Source organism: Alligator mississippiensis, chromosome 3 (assembly GCF_030867095.1).
Source record: "Alligator mississippiensis isolate rAllMis1 chromosome 3, rAllMis1, whole genome shotgun sequence".
In the NCBI taxonomy this organism is placed as follows: domain Eukaryota; kingdom Metazoa; phylum Chordata; order Crocodylia; family Alligatoridae; genus Alligator; species Alligator mississippiensis.
Window position 1 is genome coordinate 13,847,219 of NC_081826.1, and position 23,665 is coordinate 13,870,883.

General features: G+C 45.8%; 1 long non-coding RNA gene across 3 annotated transcripts in view; it reads left to right on the forward strand.

Annotated features, from left to right (window-relative positions):
• Window positions 1-13,717, forward strand: part of LOC132249217 (uncharacterized) — a 52,615-nt gene extending 38,898 nt beyond the window's left edge. For all 3 annotated transcript variants that reach the window (XR_009460616.1, XR_009460618.1, XR_009460617.1), the window contains one exon: window positions 13,403-13,717. This is a non-coding gene — a long non-coding RNA (uncharacterized LOC132249217). The remainder of the gene's footprint in view (window positions 1-13,402) is intronic.
• Window positions 13,718-23,665: the final 9,948 nt, after the last annotated feature.

Below are 23,665 nucleotides of genomic sequence, written 5' to 3' on the forward strand. Positions count from 1 at the left end.
ACAGGTTTCCTGCATGACCTTGGGCTGGTAACTTAGATGATGCCTGACTCCATTTCCCTTTTGTACAATAAGGATAATAGGACTTTCATGCCTCACAGGAATTTTATGAAGATACATATATTAAAGTTGACAGATTCTTGGATGCTGCAGTGAAAAGAGCCATATAAGAATTTAAGACAGATAAAAGGACCAGTACTCTGCTTTACTGGGCACAAGCACTGAACAAATAACCTGTTCCTGATTAAAGAGTTTATCGTGTAAGTAGTGTCTGTATGTGCAGTAGTATATGTATAAAAGCTGCCCAGCACAATGGGCTTCTGGTTTCAGTCCAAGTTTTCCAGGAAACGATAATGAAGAATTGTGGTTTCTAATGACTAGGGGCCATATTCTGCCATCCATACTCCTATCAGGTAGTATTTTAATGTAGAAGTGGTTCCAGTGAAGCCAGTGGAGCTACTTTTGGAGTAAGGCTTCACTCACCACAAGTAAAGATGACAGAAGCTGGTCCCAAACTACTTAAATATCTCCATCTACAAAAGGATCAGCAATCTTTAGCCAACCCAATTTGGAGTTAGACTGAGACAGGAAATGTGAGAACAAAGTTAAAGCACTAACAAGTTAAACCTCCTTATTTTGACTGCTTCAAGTACCACAAAACCATGTTTGTTTTCCCTCAAGCTAAAAGTAGGGCAGAATTTTCCTGTTTTAAAGGTTTTGCCTGTGAAAATGTAGGGCTATTGGTCTCTTTTTTGGCAAAGATAGAGGGAACCGTTTTAAACCCATCATGTGGCAAACCTCTCCTTTAACAATGATGAGACTAGCTTCGATATATCATTCTGGAGATCTGGAATACACGTGTGCTCCACTATAATTCTAACATTTGCTGCTAATCCAAAGTCAGCGTATCTGCATTGCCTTAAACTCAAATATCAGTATAAAATAAGGGAGTCTGTGTGAAAAACATAATGGAAAACTTGTCTTTCTAATACTTAATGAAGGCAGCGATTCAGAACTCCTCAGCAGTTGGTCCAGAGCCATCCTGTGGCATTCAGGTTCAATAGAAAGGACTGGGGCTTTGACCTTTTGGTACACACTGTAGCAGTGTCCCATTCAATTGATATTCTACTTATCACTCTGTTGAGCATAGATTTGAAAATTCCCCAGCTGGTGTCTGGGCATGAACAGAGGTGTTGTCCCTCCGCCCCCCTGGCCTTCCCTTTCCACTTCAGCATAACCGTACAGACAGGGAAAGGATTTTATGCACCATTAGGATTTGAATATATTATTTTCTGAATGGGAACAGAAATTCTGCACTTTTCTTTCTCATATAGTCATACGCTCAGTGTAGCTTGAATTGGACTTTGAATGTCCTGATCTAAAGATAAACTGCCTGGTTTGCAACCTCAACTGTATTGTGGAATTTGGTACCAAGTCGCGTCCTTGCCCAGCAAAATCGAGCGATCGCAGACAAGCTGCTAGAAGACATTTATAAATGTCACGCTGCAACCCAGCAATTACATGTTCGGACAATGCAACCTCATTATAACAAACTTCCACTTCTCGCTACATTTTTCATTATTCCCGTGCAGCAAATTGACTAGCCCTGTTATAGAAAACACAGTCTTTTAACAAACTTTTCTTGAAGCCCCGTGGGAACTCGTTAAAATGAGGTTGTACTGTATTGTGTTCTGTGTCGAGTGGATCCTAATTTTATTTTATTCTTTTAAGTTTACTCAAGGAAGAGTTTCTTTGTATGTTGTATGAGACAGAACTGCTTAACAGAAGTAATTGTGTGGAGCGGGCACACCAGGCCAACTTGAATTTTGGATACTAACTTGCAGTAGACTTCTAAACAAGCTAGGGATAGAGAATTATACTTAGAAAGTGTTTGGTGAATAATTTTAAATAACAAATAAATGTGATACAATTCAGGGTGCTTGTAGACAACTTGTGCACAGACAGAAAGAGAGATGAAATGTATCTGATCAGTTATTCTTGCTGCTCTGTGAAGTATGATCTACTGTTAACAGATAGGAAAACATCACAGAAAGGTCAAGTTACTTGTCCAGCCTCCCAGAACAAGGCACTGGTTGATCTGGGAAAAGGACCCAGATCTCCTAACTCTCGGTCAGCTGCTCTCACAACTACAATATTTCCCTTCATTATTAAGCATTTGGAAACAACTGAGTGCTGAAGTTCACATTGGGAAGGTTAAGCACATTACATGGAAAGACATCTCACTGGCATCTTTTCATCAGCTCAGGGCATGAGTTAATGTTTTCTATTTTGACATTGACCTAGTTTGCGGGCAATGAAGGAGCAGCAGGTCTCAATGCATGACTGAAGATAATATTTATTTTGGTTTTTGTTTTTGCAGCAAGTTCCACTAGCAAGTGGGCTGCACCATATGAATTACCAATTTCTTTTTCAGGAAGTGCAGCACTTTTTCAGCAAGAAGTTAGCTTCATTTAAACATTTAACTCTGTCCTCTAAGGATGACTTGTATGATCTACTTCCCTTATCTTATTCTCCTACTTCTCTCCACTTCCTCTGTCTCAGCAGAGCACTTAAGAGACTTGTGTCTCTTTTCTACATTCCTGGAATTGTATCCCCTGACTATTTTCCCTCTGGGTAGCATGACCATATGCCTTGGTTTGGCTGGGACAATCCCAGATTTCATAGGCTGGTCCCAGGCATATGGTGAAAATTAAAACAGAAGTCCCAGGATCACAGGAGTGTGAGATACAGTCCGGGGGAGATGGAGTGGCATGGTGTACCAGGCAAGTGGGTGTGCAAGCACCATGGTAGAGCATCGCCGCCTGCAGCAGTGCCACTGACTTTGGGGGCGAGGGGGCCGTCCCAGGTTTCCATAAAAATATTGGACGAGGGAGTGAAGTGTACTATGTCCAAGTTTGCGGATGACACAAAACTGTGGGGAGAAGTGGACACGACGGAGGGCAGGGAACAGCTACAAGCAGACTTGGACAGGTTGGACACATGGGCAGAAAACAACAGAATGCAATTCAACAAGGAGAAATGCAAAGTGCTGCACCTAGGGAGGAAAACTGTCCAGCACACCTACAGCCTAGGGAATGACCTGCTGGGTGGCACGGAAGCAGAAAGGGATCTTGGAGTCCTAGTGGACTCCAAGATGAACATGAGTCGGCAGTGTGACGAAGCCATCAAAAAAGCTAATGGCACTTTAACGTACATCAGCAGATGCATGACGAACAGATGCAAGGAGGTGATACTTCCCCTCTATCGGGCGCTGGTCAGACCGCAGTTGGAGTACTGCGTGCAATTCTGGGCACCGCACTTCAAGAGGGATGTGGATAACCTGGAGAGGGTCCAGAGAAGGGCCACTCGTATGGTTAAGGGCTTGCAGGCCAAGCCCTATGAGGAAAGACTGGGGCACCTGGACCTCTTCAGCCTCCGCAAGAGAAGGTTGAGAGGTGACTTTGTGGCTGCCTATAAGTTCATCACGGGGGCACAGAAGGGAATTGGTGAGGTTTTACTCACCAAGGCACCCCCGTGGGTTACAAGAAATAATGGTCATAAGCTAGCAGAGAGCAGATTTAGACTAGACATTAGGAAGAACTTCTTCACAGTTCGAGTGGCCAGGGTCTGGAACGGGCTCCCAAGGGAGGTGGTGCTCTCCCCTACCCTGGGGGTCTTCCAGAGGAGGTTAGATATGCATCTAGCTGGGGTCATCTAGACCCAGCACTCCTTCCTGCCTATGCAGGGGGTCGGACTCGATGATCTATTGAGGTCCCTTCCAACCCTAACATCTATGAATCTATGAATATGCTCACCCTACCTTTGGGGTGATTTGGGCATGCCCGGAGAATATACTAATCCATGTTATTAAAGACTTTTTTTTCTGCTGTTTTACAGCCCCACCTCCACATCACAGTGCATCACTTCAGCGCTGTCTTTGAGGTTGATGCTGTGCAATTAACTAGCCATGCGGCCTTCTTAGAGTTGCTGTTGACCGCTGTCACTAGTTCTGTTGTTGCTCACCTGTGCCAAGATCCTAGAAGGTTCCCAGATATTTTCCTCTTTCTTTCTAACTTCTGCCTCTTAGTCAATATTTTCTATATGCTTAACCTTAGCTATAGGGTTTACATTGATGGCACACAATACATATCTTTTTTATGATGATGGTTATGACTTATTATTTTTTAGCATTATTGTACCACCAACGACTGGTGCTGGAACATGCTGTCCTAGGCACTGTACAAATGCAGAACAAAAAGCCAGTCCTGCTCTAAAGAGATTATGACTTTACATAGTAAACCTGTAGCTTTGCTTCAGATGTGCCTGGGAATGACACCATTTCACATCCAGCTCTTCTAAAACTGTCACCCAGGTCTCCATGTCCACTCACTTTCCTTAACTCTGGATTGTGTACATCACAGGGAGAAGAAAGCCTGTGAGGTCATGTTATTTGCCTCTCTGCCAGTACAAGAAACACACTCCTGTATTCCTCGGGGGTCTCAGTTTTCCAGAATTCAACCCATGCAAAAATGCTTCTGACTATTTTCTCATGTGTCCACAGGGAAATGATTCCCACCCTTCACCGGACACCTCCAGGATGCAAAGTCCACAGGTGTTGTCCTTTACCAAAACCCTCCAGCATTTGCTCCAGCTTGCTTCACTGATCTGGTTTGCCTGTTCTCCTCCTGGTTTCCTGTCCTCAGCTTGCACCTGTCTACATTACCTCTCCATGCAGCTTTCCCACTCCCTTCCTGTGCAGTTCCATCATCCGGTGCAGCCTTCCCAAAACTCTCCACCTCGCTGTGGCTCTATTTTCAGCTTTCCATAAACCATCCTTTTTTCCCCTTCTCTATCTGGACCTCTTCATTTCTCCATCCAGCAGCTGTTGTTTTTATACTGTGCAACTGCATACGGTGTTTCTCTCTAGACAGAGAAGGCTTCATTCTCCTCTCACAGCGTTATAAATCACAAGTCCACTGAAGTAGTTGGAGTACCCCGCTCTAGTGCAAAAACAGTATCAGTGAGAGAAGAGCCTGGCCTGTAGTTTATTTAGAGGACATGACACAAAATGGAGGTGTATGGTGTTATGCTACTGTCAAAACCCTGAATGCTGACCCATGCATGTCATCTGATAGCACCGCTTAATGAGCCCGAACCATAACAACATTTTTATAGTCAGCCTCTGAAAAAGTATGTGAGGAGCAAAGCATCAGCAGTAAACAGCAACATTAATTGCAGTCACACACTTGAATTTTCATTGGTTGATTACCAGCTTTCCATATAAAAGGCATTGTTGTACTTGAAACTCGGGGTCAAGCTGGCTAATGATTCACGCCGTTGTTTACTTTCTCTCAGGCTTGTCTAGCGAGATTTCAACCGGTTTCATAAACTGGTGTCATAAAGCTAGCGCAAGACAGGCCCTGTTGCTCAATCGTGTCTAGATCATATTGATTTTAAGAAATAAATAATTGATCTACAGAACAATACAATTGGGGTACTAAACTGTACGCTGTTTGGAATATGTTTCATTTAACAACAGTGGACAAGATTTTGTTCTCTATTAGACTGGTTTCACTTTGGCGTGAAAAGAATTGTCCGGTTGTATCCCAAACCTGAGTCAACTCCAGCGCTGGTATGTCTCTGGATTTCAAGTAATGCAGTATGTCTGCTGTTGAGAGCAGTGGACTGTGATCCCATCAGTGTTTCTGTCACCGATTTGTTCCTGAATATACACTGCACTGAAGTACCAGGAGTCCCCAAATGCTGCGATATGTTGTGCAGTGAACTTGCTCCAAGTAGTCTTGTGTAAGTCACTTGACATTTTTTTTCTTGCCCATCTATGAAATAGGTGAAAAATAACTTTTTTTTAATTCCCAGGAGCATTGTAAGTAGATCTGTACAATAGCCATGACTTGATTTCATGAGAGTATTTTTGTCATTGGATTTTGGAGACTTGCATTCCCAAAAGTTTGCCATTCATAGAATTAGGAAAGATTGAATGGTTGGGTCATTTTCCCCAAGTTAAAGCATTCTTGGGAAGTTCCTGGCCTTATTGCTTTAACCACAACACCTTTTTTTTTGTATTAGGCACAGAGATTCATCCAGAAAAGTTCAATACCAACTTTAAATATGTACCTGCCTGAAAGGATAGCTACATGTATTCTGCCTCTTCATGACCAGATACAGACATAGTACTTTTTCCAGTACAAGCGATCAGAGATCAGTCTGTACCTGTAGCAGAACAGAAGTTCGGCACACAACACCAGTCTATACCCATAACGGGACAGAAGTTCAGCACACAAAACAAGTTTATACCTGTAACAGAACAGAAGTTCAGCACTTCTGTCTGCACCCTGTGACCAGCTCCCACCAATTTTAAACCTGCCTACAGGTGAGTCATGGATGCTGTGAATCTATGACTCACATGAGTCATGTGAATCTATGAATTCTTTCTATGACTCTCTGACTCACCTGTCAGCTGGTTTAAAAATATTAGGAGCTGCTCATAAGGTGCAGACAGAAGCGCACGTCCCAGCTGTAACTTGGAAGGATTGTTGCAAAGCGTTGTGAGTTACGGCGTTACCCCGGACCAAACAGAAGTTCACTGTTGGTTCCGGGGGGGAGGGAAATCCAGTTGCTGCTGGGAGCCTGCAGCCAGGTTCCCACAGCAATGGCATTGGCCAGGGCTCTGCCAGTGCTCCCTGTTTTCAGAATGGGAGGGGGGAGAGGCAGCAGAGGGAGCTCATTCTTGGGGCTCCCCAACGTGTGCTAAAGGTGGGGTGGGTAAATTGGAGTCCCCCCTCCCCCACCCACCTTGGGGGCTCCATACATCCGCCCCACCCCCCAGACTGAATTCTCTCCACTCCCCTTTCCCCCTCCCCTTCTTAAAACAGCAGCAGGCTGGGAACTCCAGACACAAGTTACAAAACATGCTACATTTTGAAATGTCTTTATCTGATACCTCATGCAATGAAGGGTCAGATTTTCACCCCATTGGCCATTTTTTAAGCTGTCTTCAGTCGTGCACTTCTGTTTGGTCACAGCTATAAACTGCTTTCTGTGGCCAGATTGGGCAAAAATTGTCACTTCTGTCTGCACCCTAAGATTTGTGCCCCCCACCCCCCAAGGGCAAATGTGTTTTCTGTTCACTATCAATCTAAACTACACCACTTACAGAATACCATATAACTTGGATTGATTCCACCTCAGGCCTTTTGAATGTCTGTACCTAGCCAAAATGTCTTCAGCATTGTAAGTGGGGACAAATGTGGCCCAGTCTTGCCACACCTCTCTGATAAGGCTTGTTTGTCTCAAAAGAAAAAAGGGGAAAAACCCTTTGCAAATAGTATTTTTAATGATAAATTCAAATGTGTTTGAACATAAAGGTCAAGCTATATATATGAGACCTTGGTATTAGGATCTTTAGAAAGAAAATCAATAGTCCAAATTCTGTTGTGAATCACCATCTGGCCAATCCTGTTGACATCAAGAGTCAGTAGTCTACAGCAAACACCAGAATGTGATTAAACTTGTGCAAAGAAAAAATAAATTCATAAACATCTTTTACAATAGGAAGTATTCCCCAGATCTACAGAGAAAATGTCATCAAAACCTATCTCCATTTTGAGGAGTCCCTTAGAAGAACTACAAAAGGCAGGTTAACTGGGACACTGCTATAGGAGCTTGTTTGTATTCATGTTTGGCTTGGAAATGGACTCTGAGTTGCAGTGTGTTTTTCCACCTTGTGATTTCCCTTCTAGAATCATTCTCTCCAGTCGGATACAAAAGGCTTGTTTGTCTTAAAAGAAAAAGGGGAGAAAAAAACCCTTTGCAAATGGCAAGTTTAGCCAAGCTTGCTCATTTGAGCACCCAATGCAGTGCACAATCCAGGGCTTTGTGCAAATTTGCAGAAGAAAGAACATATGTGAGCATTTAAATGGGAAATAAAAAGAAGTGCTGTCTCAACCACCCAGGAGCTGGGATGTTTATGGATCGGTTTCCTAAGCCAGTGCAGTGGCAAACAAGCAATTAGTACGTGGGTGGGCAAAATACGGCCCGTGGGTGGGATCCGGCCTGCCAACTGATTTTTATCTGATCTGCAGTTGGGCACTGGGTGGAAGCAGCCCCACCTACCCAGCACCATGCAGCGCAGTACAAGCAGAGGCCAGGGCCTGAGTGTGGCTCAGCCAGGGCCTGCGGCATGGATCTGGGCAGGTGGGGCTGCTTCCGCCCAGCATCCCGTGCATTTCCAGCAGAGGCCGGAGACAGCGCCTGAGTGCGGCTTGTCTAGCCTCTGCCCGCAGGGGGTGGAACCTGCTCGCGGGCCTCTGCTGCCCCATCCCATCTTGCCCTGCCACCAGGGCCCCTGGGAGCCATGGGGTCGCAATTAGGATTGCCAACTCTGAATCTAGTCTGGGAGGTTTCCAGAACGCCGACGTGCCCATGCACACAATGCAAATGTGCCCGCATGCCAGTTACATCAAATGCATGTTACTATTGCATTTTAAAAACTCATTGGACTACAGTATCAATTGGATTCAACATTTAATTTTTTTTAATGAATGCCCTATCATTTATCTCCCTGGTGACTCTCAGCAGGGGGAGATATAAATTGAAATTTCTGGACGCTCCAAGGCAATCCCAGAGGGTTGGCAATGCTAGGGGGCATGTGTGCCTGGGTGTGCCAGAAGCCATGATGGTAGGGCAGGACAGCATGGAGGCCCACGGCCAGGCTCGAACCCTGCAGGCAGAGGTTGGACCTGGCTGGGAGTGGCCCTGTGCGACTCCCCCTGCTAGACTTCACCAGCCTGCTCTGCACAACCACACAGCTGCTCTCCAGCGGCCGCTTGGGCCATCTACCTGAAGTAGCAGGTAACTGCCAGGTGCCTTCTGAGTGGCCCAATTAGTACTGGGAAGTGGAGACCTGGAGTCGCAGCCAGTGCTGTGGAAAGGGGCCCTGCATTCACTGGCTTGGCCTAGCCTAGCTTGGCCATGTGCTTCAGCTGCAGATGTGGCTGGCAGGTGCTGGGCCTGGGGGGGCCAGGGTATGCTGCAGCCCCGGATGGGTTCATGCTCCCACTCCAGTGCACACCCTGGCCAAGCTGTGGGGAGATTGTGTGTGTGCGTGTGTGTGTGTGCATGCATGCTTGCGTGTGTGCAGCCCTCAACAATTCACCAAAACTGGCTAAGTGGCCCTCCGGCCCAAATGATTTCCTACCCTTGAATTAGGAGAAAATATAAGCAGCCAACTCACATAAACTCTCAGTAAGAGGCCTGTACAGACATATAAAGGCAATCCAGGAGACGCTATCACATAGATTAGGTCCCAGTGAGGATAGGGCACAAGCAAAGCATAACCAGAAAAAAATATGCCCTTTGTTCATTAAGATTTTTTTCTTGCAATATTTCCCTACAGACAGAGCGGGGTATTGATATGTGGAAGTGTGTAGGCAAATCAGATGCACACACAACAGCAAAGGAGCATTATAAACTGCTGCGGATACATTTCTGAATGTCCCTTGTCAATGGTTTGTCTTATGACAGCCTCTCACCCTCTTTTCCCCCTGCCCCCCCAGCAAGATGTGTGTTGCTGCCTTGGTTGTAATAAAAGAAAGTTTTGGACACTTGTCCCCTCAAAAAGTGACATGCTTTCAGAAAGGTTCATAATGGGAATGCCACTGAAAATAAATTTGCCTAAGTGGGTAACTAGAACCAACAGCTTTTCATATTGTTTCTGCTGTGGCCAGAAAGGTCTTTGTCTTGTATTTGCCAGAATATTAAGTAAACCTTGACACTCCTTTCCTCTCCTCTCATCCAAGCATCAGCGCCCACAAACCCTCCTAGAGCAGTTTAATAATCCCATCATCCGGAGCTGCTCCTTCCTTTCAAAGGATACTAATAGATGGACCGATCCCCCTGTCGGGGCCAAACTACAGAACTTGTGCCTCCTCATTCTCTGACGTAATGGTCTGTGCATGAGGTGGGAGACTAGATATACCAGTAGGAACCGTCTTTCACAACCATGTCACAATTCTGCTTATGGCGATTGGGAGGGTTGTGTCGTTAGGATTTCTAAAGAAGCTGAATTTGAATGAACTCGGTGTCCACGCTCTGCCACATTCAGAAATATCCCTGGTGAATGCTTGGTGTTTTTGAGAGCCTGATTCAGCCCCACTTCTCCGTAGGTCAATACGTTGCCAATTAAAAAGAATCGCAAAGCAAGACTGGGAAAAGCACGTTCTGTGTGTGTGTCTTACAAGTAGGCAAATGAAATCCTTTCCCTTCTGCTCTTGCCCTATACCTATTTTTAATCTATTATGCCATTTTTTAAACGGATTATGCTGTTTTTTAATCCCCACTTCTTGTTAGTTTTGTAATGAGGGGTTGAAAAGTGCAGGGTGAATTATGTATGATCTTATAGTCTGGAAAATGAATAAGATCAAACAATCTCAAGATCCTGGGCACAGATTCTGGCAGGCCACTTCCTTCCTAGGTGTAGGTATACATTAATTATTATTTATTCTTCTTGGATGGATAAATAGAGAGTGCCACACAGCTTACTAACGGAGGAGCATTTAGAAAGCAAACCTCTGACTGCTGTGCCCTAGACTGAAACATTTCTCTTTCCTAGTACCTACCAGCTGGTGGTCAGGCAGCCTCAGAGGTTAGCTGTATTACTATGAATCCATTTGCGCTGAAGCATTTGGTGCTGAACGATGCAGCGCCTTTGTTTTCTCAGTATATATATGACAGTTTTCCTCGGGGCACATACATCCTGCTTCATTTTGGATTCCACACCTTTTGAATTGACATTGTAAAATGTCTCTGACGTCGTATTTCTGAGTCAGTCTCACTTCTCCACTTTCAGATGTCACCAGCTTCTGCCGGATACCTCTACAACCTTTTGATTTCAGACTGCACTAGTTAAAACAAGTCTAATCCCACTTGGAATGACACTTCCAAAACATTTGCTCTGCAGCAGTGTTTCTTGCTCATTTAAGCAGGAAGCGGGAGGGGTGGGGAGAGAGGTGTTCATTCAACTGACTGATAGAAAAACAGCTCCTAACATGGTCAGTTGACCTAGCTGCCTGCCTGAAGGGCTGTGTTGAATTGGGCAATACTCATGACATGACATTTTTTAAAACTGCACCTTCCAAAATTAAATACATGAGGGCATATGATATCCTTTGTTCCTGAGAATGGAAGGGGCCTAGGTTTTTGTGCATGCCAGCTGTGAGAATTTGAAAGGGAACTGTACTGAGTTGGCTAACATTGTATTTTCTGTAGCCTAGTTGCGCTCCCCCATCCCTCTAATGTTAGTCCCTTGCTCAGGCAATTTGTATTTCCCTACTGGCTTTGTCATCTTTTTGGATTCACAATCCTAAACATCTGCTAATAAAAACCAGGGATGGATGATTAGATTCCCTGTCTGTGGAAGTCCTGTATGGTTTAGGGTCTTGCGTGTGGCAGAAGCTAGGTTGGAAGTGAGACAACAGAGCTAGTTAATCTGTGGCATCGCATATCTACCAGTCATAAAGGATATTCCCAGGCTCGTATGCAAGAATTACTACTACAAAGTCTATGAAATATATGAAGTTATAGACCCTGCTATGTTTGAAGCTTGGTTTATCTCAGGAATACTTGCACACCCGAGCCATTTTGCCTGCATGACCTCTTAGCATTAACAATATCAAACCTGATACCGCTGAGGTGTCTCTACTGGGTGCGCACAAAGTATGGTGCTCTCTGTTTGTGGCTCTTTCCCCTTCTGCAAGGATGGGGATAGGCCAGCTGCTAGCCATATCCTGCCCATGATAAAGGGCTTGGCTGAAGGGACATTGCATCCTTTCCACTTTAGACTCTTTCCTATGAATTTTTCCATGAGTCAATGGATCCCCAAACAGAGCCGTGCAACCCTATGGACTTCTGTGAGTAGGAGGCACGACAATAACTGGCCAAAGATAATTGTAACAAGCAAAAGATTTGCTAATTTTTTCAGAAGGTGCAGCACAAACGAGGCACTGCTCTCCCACACAGAGGAGCGTTGCCAGAGTTCCCTTCCGGATCTGGAGGACTGCTGACAATGAAGGTTTTTTAAATACCGTTCTGGGGTCAAGGGTTTCTCATCCTGGCAAGGAATAGGTGGATGGCAGCTGCCGAGAGTTGGGAAGCTTTCTGGTTTTTGTTTTGCCAGCTCCTGTGTGATGCACAGTGGAGGTCATTTATTATTCTGGTTCTTTTGCATTGGGACTTGGTATGAAGTCTCTCTCCTCTGTTCACTGACTATTCATTTGTTACATATTACAAAGTGAAAACCTCTCTCTTCATCCTTGCTTAAGTTGCAGTTCTTACATAGGTGCCAAGTATGTGGAGGCCCGAGGGCTCTGGCTCCCCTCGGGAAGAGGGTAGGGTGACTCCCCCCATCCCTAATTGGGTGGGACAGTCCTGAAATGGGAACATCAAGTCCTGGTTCTGAGCTGCATGCCTATGGGACAGCATTCGTCCCTAATTCCCAGTATCATGCAGGGATCCATGTTTTCCATTCACAGCAAAAAATTGCAGAAAACGGTGGGTTTCCCCTTGCAGGCTGGCAGAGTTCCTGCCTGTAAGGGGCTTCAGGGAGTAGGCTGTAGAGGGCACCACATGTATGTGTGTCCACACATACACGCGGCCAGGAATACAGCCCCGAGTAGTGGTGGAGAGGAGCTCCCCCAGCTGCCTGCAGATAAGTCTATGGAGGTGGGGGCAGATTGAGGCCCCCATGGTGAGGGAGGGAGTAGGGTAGGAGATGGGCCTGGGAGCACTGTGCAGCCAGGGCAGTGCATGGGGCCCAGGGCTGGGGCAGGGAGCAGGACAGAGCCATGGGTGGCTTGTCTGGGGGCATGACTCTCTGCTGCTGTGCGCACCCTTGGGGATGGGGATATGGGGCCATGTGCCCCCCACCCCAGATTTCTGCATGGGGTGGGGTTGGATGTGGGCTGAGGGCTCGGGGATCTCCACCCCGCTGCCCTTCCCCTGGGAGCCCCATGCCAGCTGCATGAACATAGCAAGGCATCTCCTGCCTGTCACGGTGGCGTGGCTGGTGCAGGTCTCCCAGGGGGAGGGCAGCAGGGCAGGGAGCCCTGAGCCTGCCACAGGCAGCCGGCATCTGCCCGTGCCCCACTAGGCTCCACGCAACTCTGCTCTGGCCATACCGCCAGGGGAGGGAGGGGCATCTTAGCCCTCGCCACCCCACCCCCGCGCAAAAATAAAAGTCGGTGCCTATAAGTGTTTACATTCTCTCCCTCTTTGCTACTATATATAATCAGTATACTATTAATTAAGCAATTTCTTGTCTTAAAGTTCATCCAAAGCAAATGCAAATATAAATGTCCTGACCCTGTTTCTTTTCCACCCTTTTTCATAGATACATAGATTCAAAGACACTAAGGCTGGAAGGGACCTTGGAAAATCACCAAGTCCAGCCCCCTGCTCAAGGGGCAGGAGGTCAGCAGGGGTCACACGATCCCAGCGAGATAAACATCCAAATGTCACTTGAAGGCATTCAAAGTAGGTGCTTGAACCACCTCCGGCAGCAGTCTATTCCAGACCTGGGGGGTTCAGACAGTAAAGAAGTTCTTCCTTGTGTCCAGCCTGAAACAGTCATGGAGGAGTTTGTGACCATTCGACTTTGTCATCCCTTGGGGCGCTCTGGTGAATAAACGTTCCCCCTTATGAAGAGTCTCTGGCTTCTGCAACTAATTTGAATCAGACCCTGTGTTTTAGATGCTTAGATTGTATAATTAGGAGTGCTAAATAAATGGAAATGAGCATTATTAGATAAGGCTCAGGTTTCAGCCTTGTAAAATGTTTCTGAAGTGTAAAATATGGACAATTGAGGTTTTTTTTAGTGTTGTCTCCCATACATTAGAGTTTTGCAGAGTAGAGTGACTTTAATATTGACCCAAAAATAGTTATCAGTACAATTCTTATTATAATTTCTACTGTATGGACAAACTTACTCTTGGAACAACTTCACAAGGGGAGAGGAAGCTGCTGCTCTGGAGTGCACAGCAGCTATTATGCTCTGTTACATATAGGCCTGTAGCAATACAGGTGAGGTAAATGCATAGGTAATGCATAGGGGGGATACAGCGGGGCACATGCCCCCCCTGAGATTGGTCGACACTGCTGCCGGCGTCTGCAGGAGGTTGCCACTTGCCACCCCACTCCCCCACCAACAATGACACCACCGCTTGGTCCACCCTCACTGCCAATATCACCATGGTCGCCTGCGAGAAGTCCCCGCTCCCCGCTGCCATGCCCCCACCACCAATGCTGCTGACACCTGTGGGTAGTCACTGTGCACCCCCAGCCTCAGGAGGCACAAGTTGTTCATGGGTAAATGGTTTTGACTTTGACCCTGGATGAAGCATAGTTAAAGTTAGAGAGGTTTTGCTACTGGAACAGCACCTCACTTTCCCCTTTTAAAGCTGCTCCAAGTGTGAATTTGTCCATACCCTTATAGGGCTAAGTCTTTATGAATTAGCAGGTGCTTTACTGATTTTTAAGAAACATCTACAGATTATTTTATACCCAGAATTCTTAAGCCAGGTACAGACATTCACTTTTAGCAGGATAAGTGATCAGAAACTGGTCTATACGCATAATAAAACAGAAGTTTGACACACACCAACTGGTTTAAAAATGGCAGAGCCTGGCCTGACAAAGGGTATTTGTACTCGAAAGCTTGCAAAGAAGAATTTTTCCAACTATTTGAGTTGGTCTAATAAAAGGTATTAGATTTACCCAAAGAACCTTGTCTGCCTATGTCCTGAGACCACCACAGCTACAACCTACACCCCTGAGAACCTGGTCCAAGATTTGGCCCCCCAACCAAAGGGCAAATGTGTATTTTGTTCACTACCGATCCAAGCTACACCGCTTACAGAAAACTCCATAACTTAGATTGACTTCACCTCAGGCTTTTTGAATGTATGTACCTAGCCTTAGAAACTATAATATGATTTTTGGTTGCTTATTCTATGAAATTAAATATTAGAAATCCTTCACCTTGATTTTCTGTCACCTTAGAATTAGCATCAAGTATCAGAGGAAATAACCCTAGGCTCTAAAACACCCAAGTATGTATATGTAGATCTAAAATGCAGCAATATATACTTCTGTGTTGTTTCCTGTGAGTCACATCTCTGTTTTCCCATGGAGCCAGTAACTAAGGCCCCTTTAAAATTCTTTCATGGTTAGTTGATATTCAGCCACAAAGACATACTTTCCTTTGCTAGGATATTTGATCGCTCATTATTCCTAAACACTGTGGCAATACTCAGAGCATGGCTCTCAAGCTACAAGTGACTCTTGAGCTTGTCCCCTACATTAGGTATGTCTTTCCTGCTATCATGAATAACACAGCTCTTCAACAGGAGTGTGCTTATTATAGTCCACCTGGATGGATTCATGCTGCTGTGCCTCTTTGGTTAATACCGACTGCTCATGCGGTTCCAGAACTAGTCAGGGCTGAGTGTCATTGACATTATTTCTGTATATGGTGCCAGGGGTAGGTAGAGGATGTGGGTCCAAAATGTCCCATTTGTTGTTCAGCTGGAAAAAGGGCACTTCTGCTTTGACTAAGATGTTCTCTTTGATCTATGAGCAAGGCTCTGCAGCCGTGGAACCCAAAGCATTTGTGGAACGAGCTGTGACTCACTCGTCCTGGCTCGGGCTCTTGGAATATTGCTGGAAGTCTGACTTCTTGGTTAGAAAAATAGCATGATGTTTTGTGTCTTGTCATCTCTGTTCCAGTGTTACTGTTTTTAAAACCCAAATGCCTCTCTCTGGTATTGTATGCATTAGAACTATGATGCCAACCCTTCTGGCCCTGCAGGTCAGATGAGTGGCACTGGGCCAGTCTGCAGGTGGGATCCTACAGGCAGGGTTGGTCCCCAGGCTGGATCCACTGTTAGGTTTGTGCTCAGGGTATGATCCAGCACCCCGGCCCTGCCCTGGCCCCCAGATCCTGCACCCTGGCTTGGCCCTGCACATTGGATCTGGCCATGGCCCAGCCCCACATCCTGGATCAGCCACAGACTAACCCCATGCACTAGCCTTGCCCTCTGTGCCAGATCTTCATGCAGCCTGACCCCACATGTTGGCACTCTTATTTTATGAAATGAAATATTAGAAATCCTTCACCTTGATTTTCTGTCACCTTAGAATTAGCATCAAGTATCAGAGGAAATAACCCTAGGCTCTAAAACACCCAAGTGCACCCTGTGCAGGGCTGTATCCTCCAACCCATTGGGTTCCCTGCAGGTCCAGCAATTTGGCAGTAGGGGAGCAGTGGCAGCCTTAATTGCTGAGGCTCTGGAAACCACAGAAGTTAATGCTGTCCTGCCAAATTGGTGGACCTGCAGGGAGCCCCACAGGCCAGATGATACAGCCCATGTGCCAGATCCAGTCCATAGGCTGGAGGTTGCGCACCACTGCTTTAGAACCAAATGGATGCTCCTGTCCAGTCCAAAATATTTGTTTACTGGGTTTTTCTATTTTGAATCCAGAAGCTCAACACCAGGACTGCATGCTTAATTAAGGGCACATGGTTGCAGCTCTTGTTCATGTGGTCCATGCTGAGAATGCTAGGGAAATTTTGTGCTTGCAGGAGTGTGGGTTCAAAACTGCGAGCTCAACATTTATAGTACAAGACTTAAAAAAAAAACCAAAACAGTCCATGTTGTCTGACAGGTTGAAAATGTTACATGGGATGCCTATGTGATCCAGATTTTTTCTTTCTTTTCAATAATCATTCCACAGTGCTATTGGTATGTAAATGCAAGCTCAGCCTTAGAGCCTGGAGGGGCATGTACTTCCAAATGCATTTCCAAGTAATGAATACGCATTATTATCCTCCTGCTGATGCTGGGCAACAATTGTACGCTTTTACTAATCTTCCTTGTCAGATCAAAGTGAAGACTGAAAGCTAATTCCTACCTGCTTAAGTACTCCCTTATATTGTGGGTGAGCAGGCTTGTTTTGCCTGATTTTAACAGCCTTCAGTTCAAAAGTTCAGCTCAAACTTACTGAGATTCTATGTAGGAGAGACTGTCGCTGAAGAGCAGGGAGAGGGAGGCATCCTGATGGATGGGTGGATGGGTGTACCCATACACTGCTGCCTGTTAGCATCATTCACACAGAGCTTGTTCCAGTTAGGCTTTGGATGGGAGGGTTTCTTCCATTTGCATCTGGAAACAGCAGCTTCCTTTTAGCTAAAGAAACATATTTTAAAATAGAACTGGTAGGGGAAGGGAACTGTGGGTTTCAGCTGCAGGAAGAGATGATTGTGTGGAGTCAAAAGGTGAGAGAGAATCACAGAACTGTCCAACTCCATGAGGTTTATTCATCTCTTCTGCCTGGTATAATGATAGGTAGCAAAAAGTGATCCATGCACCATGATGCTTACAACACTGCCTGCACCCAAATACCTACCCTTGACAGACTACTCATATGCTCTGAATGACCTAGTGTATCAGATCAAATTGGAACGCAGCATTCTGGGACGTACTTCATGGATCAACCCATCCATGGTGAAGAAGGTGATTGAGAATTGCTCCAGTGTATACAGAAAGGTTGAAGACAGAACCTTTTTGATTCATACTATATTGTCTGTGCGGCTGAATAACATTTAATATCCCTGGTGTAATGCTGCTATGGTGAATTTTGCTCAGGACGTTCATCTTAGCACTGATAACAGGCTGAGAGACATCTACATTTTATTCTCTGTTATGAAATTTGGTAAAATGACATTTACATTGTAAAAACACACAAATAAGCTTTACTTTGAATTGAGACTAAGGAGAAGAACTAGACATTAATTAGCTACAAATCCACAACCAATCCTCCCCCTCTGTGAGAGAACCTGGTACCCATAAATCCCAGCTGGGCATCTGTGAGGAAGGTATCTATCCATGATCAGCTACCCTTTTTTCAACTTGTCGGGTCCCGTTGTGTTCAGCACTGTAGGTAGGATGGAGGGCTGTGCTGGGGCCACTAGCTGGGCTCTCCTGAATCTTCTGTCCATCCCAATCTGGAAGACATGGCTTCATAAATTACCACAGCTTCAGAAGTGCTTTGTATATTTTTTCCCCTTGAGAGCAGGAGCCATGACCTACAGGAGGCATGTTATCAAGGGGAAGATAGAATAGCTGGAGAGTAGATGCTAGAGTGGAAGCATAGGTTCCTCCACATGGATCTCCTTTGCTTCAAGTGAATCCTCTGTGATCCCTACACAACTCATGCTAACTTAGCAAGATAGGAAGGGTTCCCAGATGGGGAAAATTAAGATAAAACTCCATAAACATAAACTTGGAGTTTCTGTTTCTCTAATTTCTGCACAGGGGCATGACTTGCTTTCCAGTGGTGCATCCCGGACACCATTGCCCACTACCCAGGCTGGCCAGGCACCTTCCTGATTCCCTTCTCCCTCCAAACCCTCCCCAGGGGAACACACTGGGGTGTGGAGGAATGCGGTGGGAGGAAGAGACATGCCTTGTTTTAATCAAATATTGAAGCTGCCAAACTATTAAGGTGTGTTTATTAAACAAAAACCATGCACCATTGCCCATTCCAGAACTTAAAACCTTCTCCGTTAACATTAAGAGAGTGGGCAAAGACCTTGGCTGTACCGGGTGGTTATGATATTGGGAAGGGAGTGGAGTGGGCAGCCACGGGGGGCTCAATTTACCAAACACAAAATGTTGGGGTGGCAGGAGGAAATCTGTGTGAAGCAGCCAAACTTTTTGTGTGCATAATGAAGAAAAACTTGGAACATTGCCCACTCCAGAACTTGGACCAGAGCCCAGGGGTTGCCTTTCTTCACAGAGACCGTGCAGCTCCCCCACAGCGGGACCCGGGCCCACAGTGGACTGGCCCAGTGGTCTGGTGGGATGCTCCCCCACCCCAAATCTCTTTGGGGCCCTGCACCTATGCTGGTGATGACTGGTGGCTGGGGGTAACAAGTTGACCCTGGACAGTGGGCTGGGTCAGTGCTGGCCCTGGCCTCGGGTCTTGGGCAGCTTGGTCTGCGTCCCCTCCCACGTTGCTGCTCCCCAGAGTGGGCCTTGCTGAATGCCTTCCTGGCTCCCCAGACCACAGGTCAGCAGCTCCCACATGCCATATCTCCTGTTCTGGGGCCCAACATGTCCATTCCAGCCCCCACATAGAGGGTCCCCTTTGGTTCTCATGCCATCGGTACCATCTACGCATGCATCTTCCGTACTTTGCAGGTGTCCAGCTGACTATCCTGGATCCAGCATTGTGGGCTCCACAACTGCGCCTCCTGTGCACAAATGCAGAGTCTACAGACAAGGGAGACACTGAGGGATTTCTGGTGAGTCCTCTGTCCGGACCCTTTCCAGCACCTGGGGTCAGAAGCTGCACAGCTCTTCATGACCTGGTGCTGCCCGCAGCACAGGATGCCTGCATTTTGCCTTCCAGCTGGGAAAAGCCAGACGCCTGGGCCCAGCAGGCTGGGAAACCTATGTGCCAGTGCCTGGAGTCAGGGGTGGATTGAGATTCATTGGGGCCCTGTGTCTCCCCCCCACAGCCCAGTGCTCCCCTGCAGCAGGCCAGGTACTATGGCCTTGTGTAGTGTGCTAACTTTAGATAAGAGGTGGGGTGAAAGGAAAGGAAATGATTGTTCAGAATAATCCGGTCTGAAATCTGTTCCCACAATGTTTTATACCAACACCAAATGAGTCCCGCATTGGTCATGACCTTGACAGAGTAGTGTGGGTCAAGCTGAACAGAGAACTGGATACAGACACTTCAAAACAACACTGTACAAGATGAACATCTTGGATAGCCCCTTGTGTGAAGTGGTGTCCACAAACAGCCCAGCATTTAATCGAAAGCTGCAATCTTTACAAATCATAGAATCATAGAAAATTAGGGTTGGAATGAACCTCAGGAGGTCATTAGTCCAATTCCCAGCCCAAAGCAGGACCATCCCCAATTATATCATCCCAGCCAAGGCTTTGTCTAGCCATGTCTTAAAAACCACCAAGGATGGGATTCCACCACCTCCCTGGGTAGCCTGTTTCGGTGTTTTGCTACCCTCCAGACGGGGTAGGTGGCATCCACACACTGAGCGTTAATACCAGACAGTGGCTCATAGCTTGTCAGAGGGAAGAAGGGGAATTGGGGGTGTTGAAAACAGGGGCTTTGCTGACTGTTGTCAGTGACAGCTTGGGAGCAGGGCCAGCCCAGCACTCAGGCAGACTACATGAGCTCTGCCCAAGGCCAGGCCGCCACACCGTGCTGGGGGTGAGTGGTATGCTGCAAAGTCCCATGTGTTGCCAATAGAATGCAATATAATGTGAGTCGCGATGGGATCTGGTACCGATGTTCATTACGCCACTCTAACCTACAGTGCTGAAGTCTGATATCACATCCATCCACAGTTATCTGAAAGTGGGATCCGCCATTTTTACTGTCTTCTATGTGCCCCGACTGTCTGTTCAGTTACAGCTGTAGAGCATTTTCTGTGTGCCTAGTGCACAGTAAGTGTAACTTCTGTACCTGGTCCTTGTTTCCAGGAGGACTTACTCTGTCACAGTTATGATATCACAAGTTCTGTTCATGCCTTCATGATGTCTAAAGGCTTTGGACATATGCATAGGCTTAGCTGCAAGAGGCACAGCTGGAAGCAGAAATGAGTGTGTCTACATGTGCATTTACATTGCATGCATTAAAGTGCATTAATGTTGTGTCTGGACTGACTTGGGACTAAAGTTAGTCCCAAGTCAGCTCACACACAGTGATACTGCTCAGTAAGGTGTCTATACGTGTGTTAGTGCACAGTAATTAATAGGGCTATTTGCTTCAGATTGTGCATGTCTACACGTGTGCATTTACTGCACAGTAACCAAAATTACTGTGCAGCACGGGCGCGCACCTACACATGCACACCTGTACTGCACAGAATATATGGTGACTTACGCCAGCGTGATTGTAAACTTGATACCTGCATCATTCATCACATAAATTTGCATCGTACAGGCATCAAATTTACACTCAAGTCGGCGTAAGTCACCATATTTACTGTGCAGTACAGGTGTGCACGTGTAGAGGTGCGCCCATGCTGTGCAGTAATTTCAGTTACTGCGCAGTAAATGCGCACTTGTAGACGTGCCCAGTCTGAAGGAAATAACATCGTGGTAACCTCACACAAATAGGCTGGTTGCGTTTCAGGTGCTACCTGAAAACTGGGGTTTTACTCCTTGGTTTGTTTAAGGGTAAAACATGGCTCAACCTCTCTCTTTTAATGGAGACAGCTTACATTTCTGAGAGTTATAGCTTTACCTGCTTATGGCCTAATGAGCACTTTAGGTAGTAAGGGCTAAGACTGTAGGACTATTGGGATCTTCAAAACTCTTATTCACCTTCCACCTAAACCTTTACAGGCCTCTATCTGCTGGTGGGCATGGGCATGTGCAGAACCACCTAAGTCCTAAAGCGGCTTAGTAATCATGTTTGAGCCCCAACGGCATTCCTAAACCAGAATTTTTATGCCTGCCTCACCCATAAGTTGAATCTGATAGAAGTTTTTGAATGTCCCTTCTGGATTCGGCCTCACAAGGCAACCACAAAAAAGCAGATTAAGACTTCTGAGGGCCCACAGAAAGTTTGTCTTAACAGTGCAGTGGCTACAGTCGTTGCCTGGGAGGTGTCAGATTGAAGCTTAAATATGCATTTTGACTGATTTAGAGTAACAAACTGAATCACGGACCCCCAGATGGTGTTTCAGGGTGAATCCAAACGTCTCCTGATGGAGCTGTTCCATTTTGTGGAAATAATTGACGAAGGAAATTCAAACTTGACTGTCCCACATCCCATACAAGTGCCCTAATGCAGAAACTTTTGATTCAAGCTCCTGCTCTTTTCTCACAGACCTAGTGCATGAACAAGTGGAACCGCTTCAATTAGATAGAGCTAGGACAAACAAGACCCTCCATGCTACCCATCAGCCTCATAGTTAAGGGACTTTCCTGCAAATTGAGAGAGCTAGGTTAAGGTCCATGCTTCAAATTTGGATGAAAGGGGATCTCAAAATAGATTTCCACCTACCAGGTGAATGCTCTAACTACTGAGCTTTTGGCTACAATACACTGGTGCCCAGGAGTGTGCTTTGTGAGAAAGCTGAGAATCTAAAGGGGAATGGGTGCTGAAATCCCTTTGAGGCCTTGGGCTTAAACCCCACTCCTCTTCTTAAGTTGCTCCCTTCTCAGCTTGCTGATTTCTAGGATCCTGTTCTTAGGTTCCTGACTCTCCCACGCATCGCACAAGAAGCCTGGATATCTCAGGGCTGAGGATTTCATTATTAAGTTCCTTCAGAGATTCCAGTCTCTTAAGTAGCACAGCTGGCTGTGAACAGGCTTCTTTGTTAAATACAAAAAGAATTCCTGATGGACCTATTTATTTTTTCACTTAGTAAAAGAGCCTATAAAGGGACAGTAACCTGAATGATAGCAATTGCAATTTTCAGCACAGGTTCCTTTATTTTTTTTGTAAAAGTTTCAGAAATCTGAGCATTGTTACAAGACACAGAGGATGACCCCACCCCTGTATATAAGTGCCTGCTGAATTAGTCAGACAAACCTGCTAGAAGCGGTTTTCAAACGGAAAATAAGTTTTATAGTGAGTCTGACAGACCAGTCTGTGGCAGTGCGCGTGTGTGGGTATGTGTGTGTGTGCATGCGTGCGTGCATGTATGTGTGTGTTTTAAATTGAGGTCAGTGTCCTTGATCCAAAGCTGCAATGGATGATTTCTAGAAGGACAATTGATCTGTGTGAGTACATAGACAACAACTGGAAATTCTGTTACAGTATAATTCTCCATGGATGGGGTGTGAGATCTGGTGTGCTACTGAGGAGGGGGTTTCATTTCACAGGAACCAGCATAACTTTAATCAAGTTTATATAAATATTTAACTTACTCTCATCCAAAATTACAGCCAGAACACTGTTAATAAGTACATGGAAACACCCAGCTATTCATGCAGTGACTAATCGCATCCGCACAGCTTGAATTTAAACAGCATGTAAGGGTCTTTTTAATGAAATGCAAAAATCAAAGGAAAATGCAATCCACATCCATTTCATTCCAAACCAGCAAAGCTTTCCAGTTAGCTCTTTAGTCTGCTTGAAGAGGGTCCAGGACCTCTGATCCTAGTCTGAATTTGCTCAAAGTCTGAGTCTTTCTGATTTGGGATTTTGTACTTATCTGTGTAAAGGATTATTCCCTTGGAAAACTGGGCCACTCCACCTTCTCTTTCCAGTGTCTTTCTTCTTGTTCCAAAACTTTAAAGTTGAGTGACATCAGTCTTCTGGAATGACAATGGCCAGTTTAAAGGTCTGGGTTCAAAATAGGTTCAGGTTGAGAAGTGAAAGGATTTTGATGTTAGTTTCCAGACCTGAGTTTAAAAGAAATATAGAGATGGTAGAACTCAATGTCTGATTCAAAAGGCCATGTAAAACACTTACCAAGCTATCACTTTGCTGCTGATTTTGGACCTTGGAAAGAGCACAGGAAAGGGTGGGGGAAGGGTTGTGGGGGTGGGGCATGTAACATAATGCAGTTATAACCTTTGTATCAAATAAAGGCAATCAGGACTGGTAG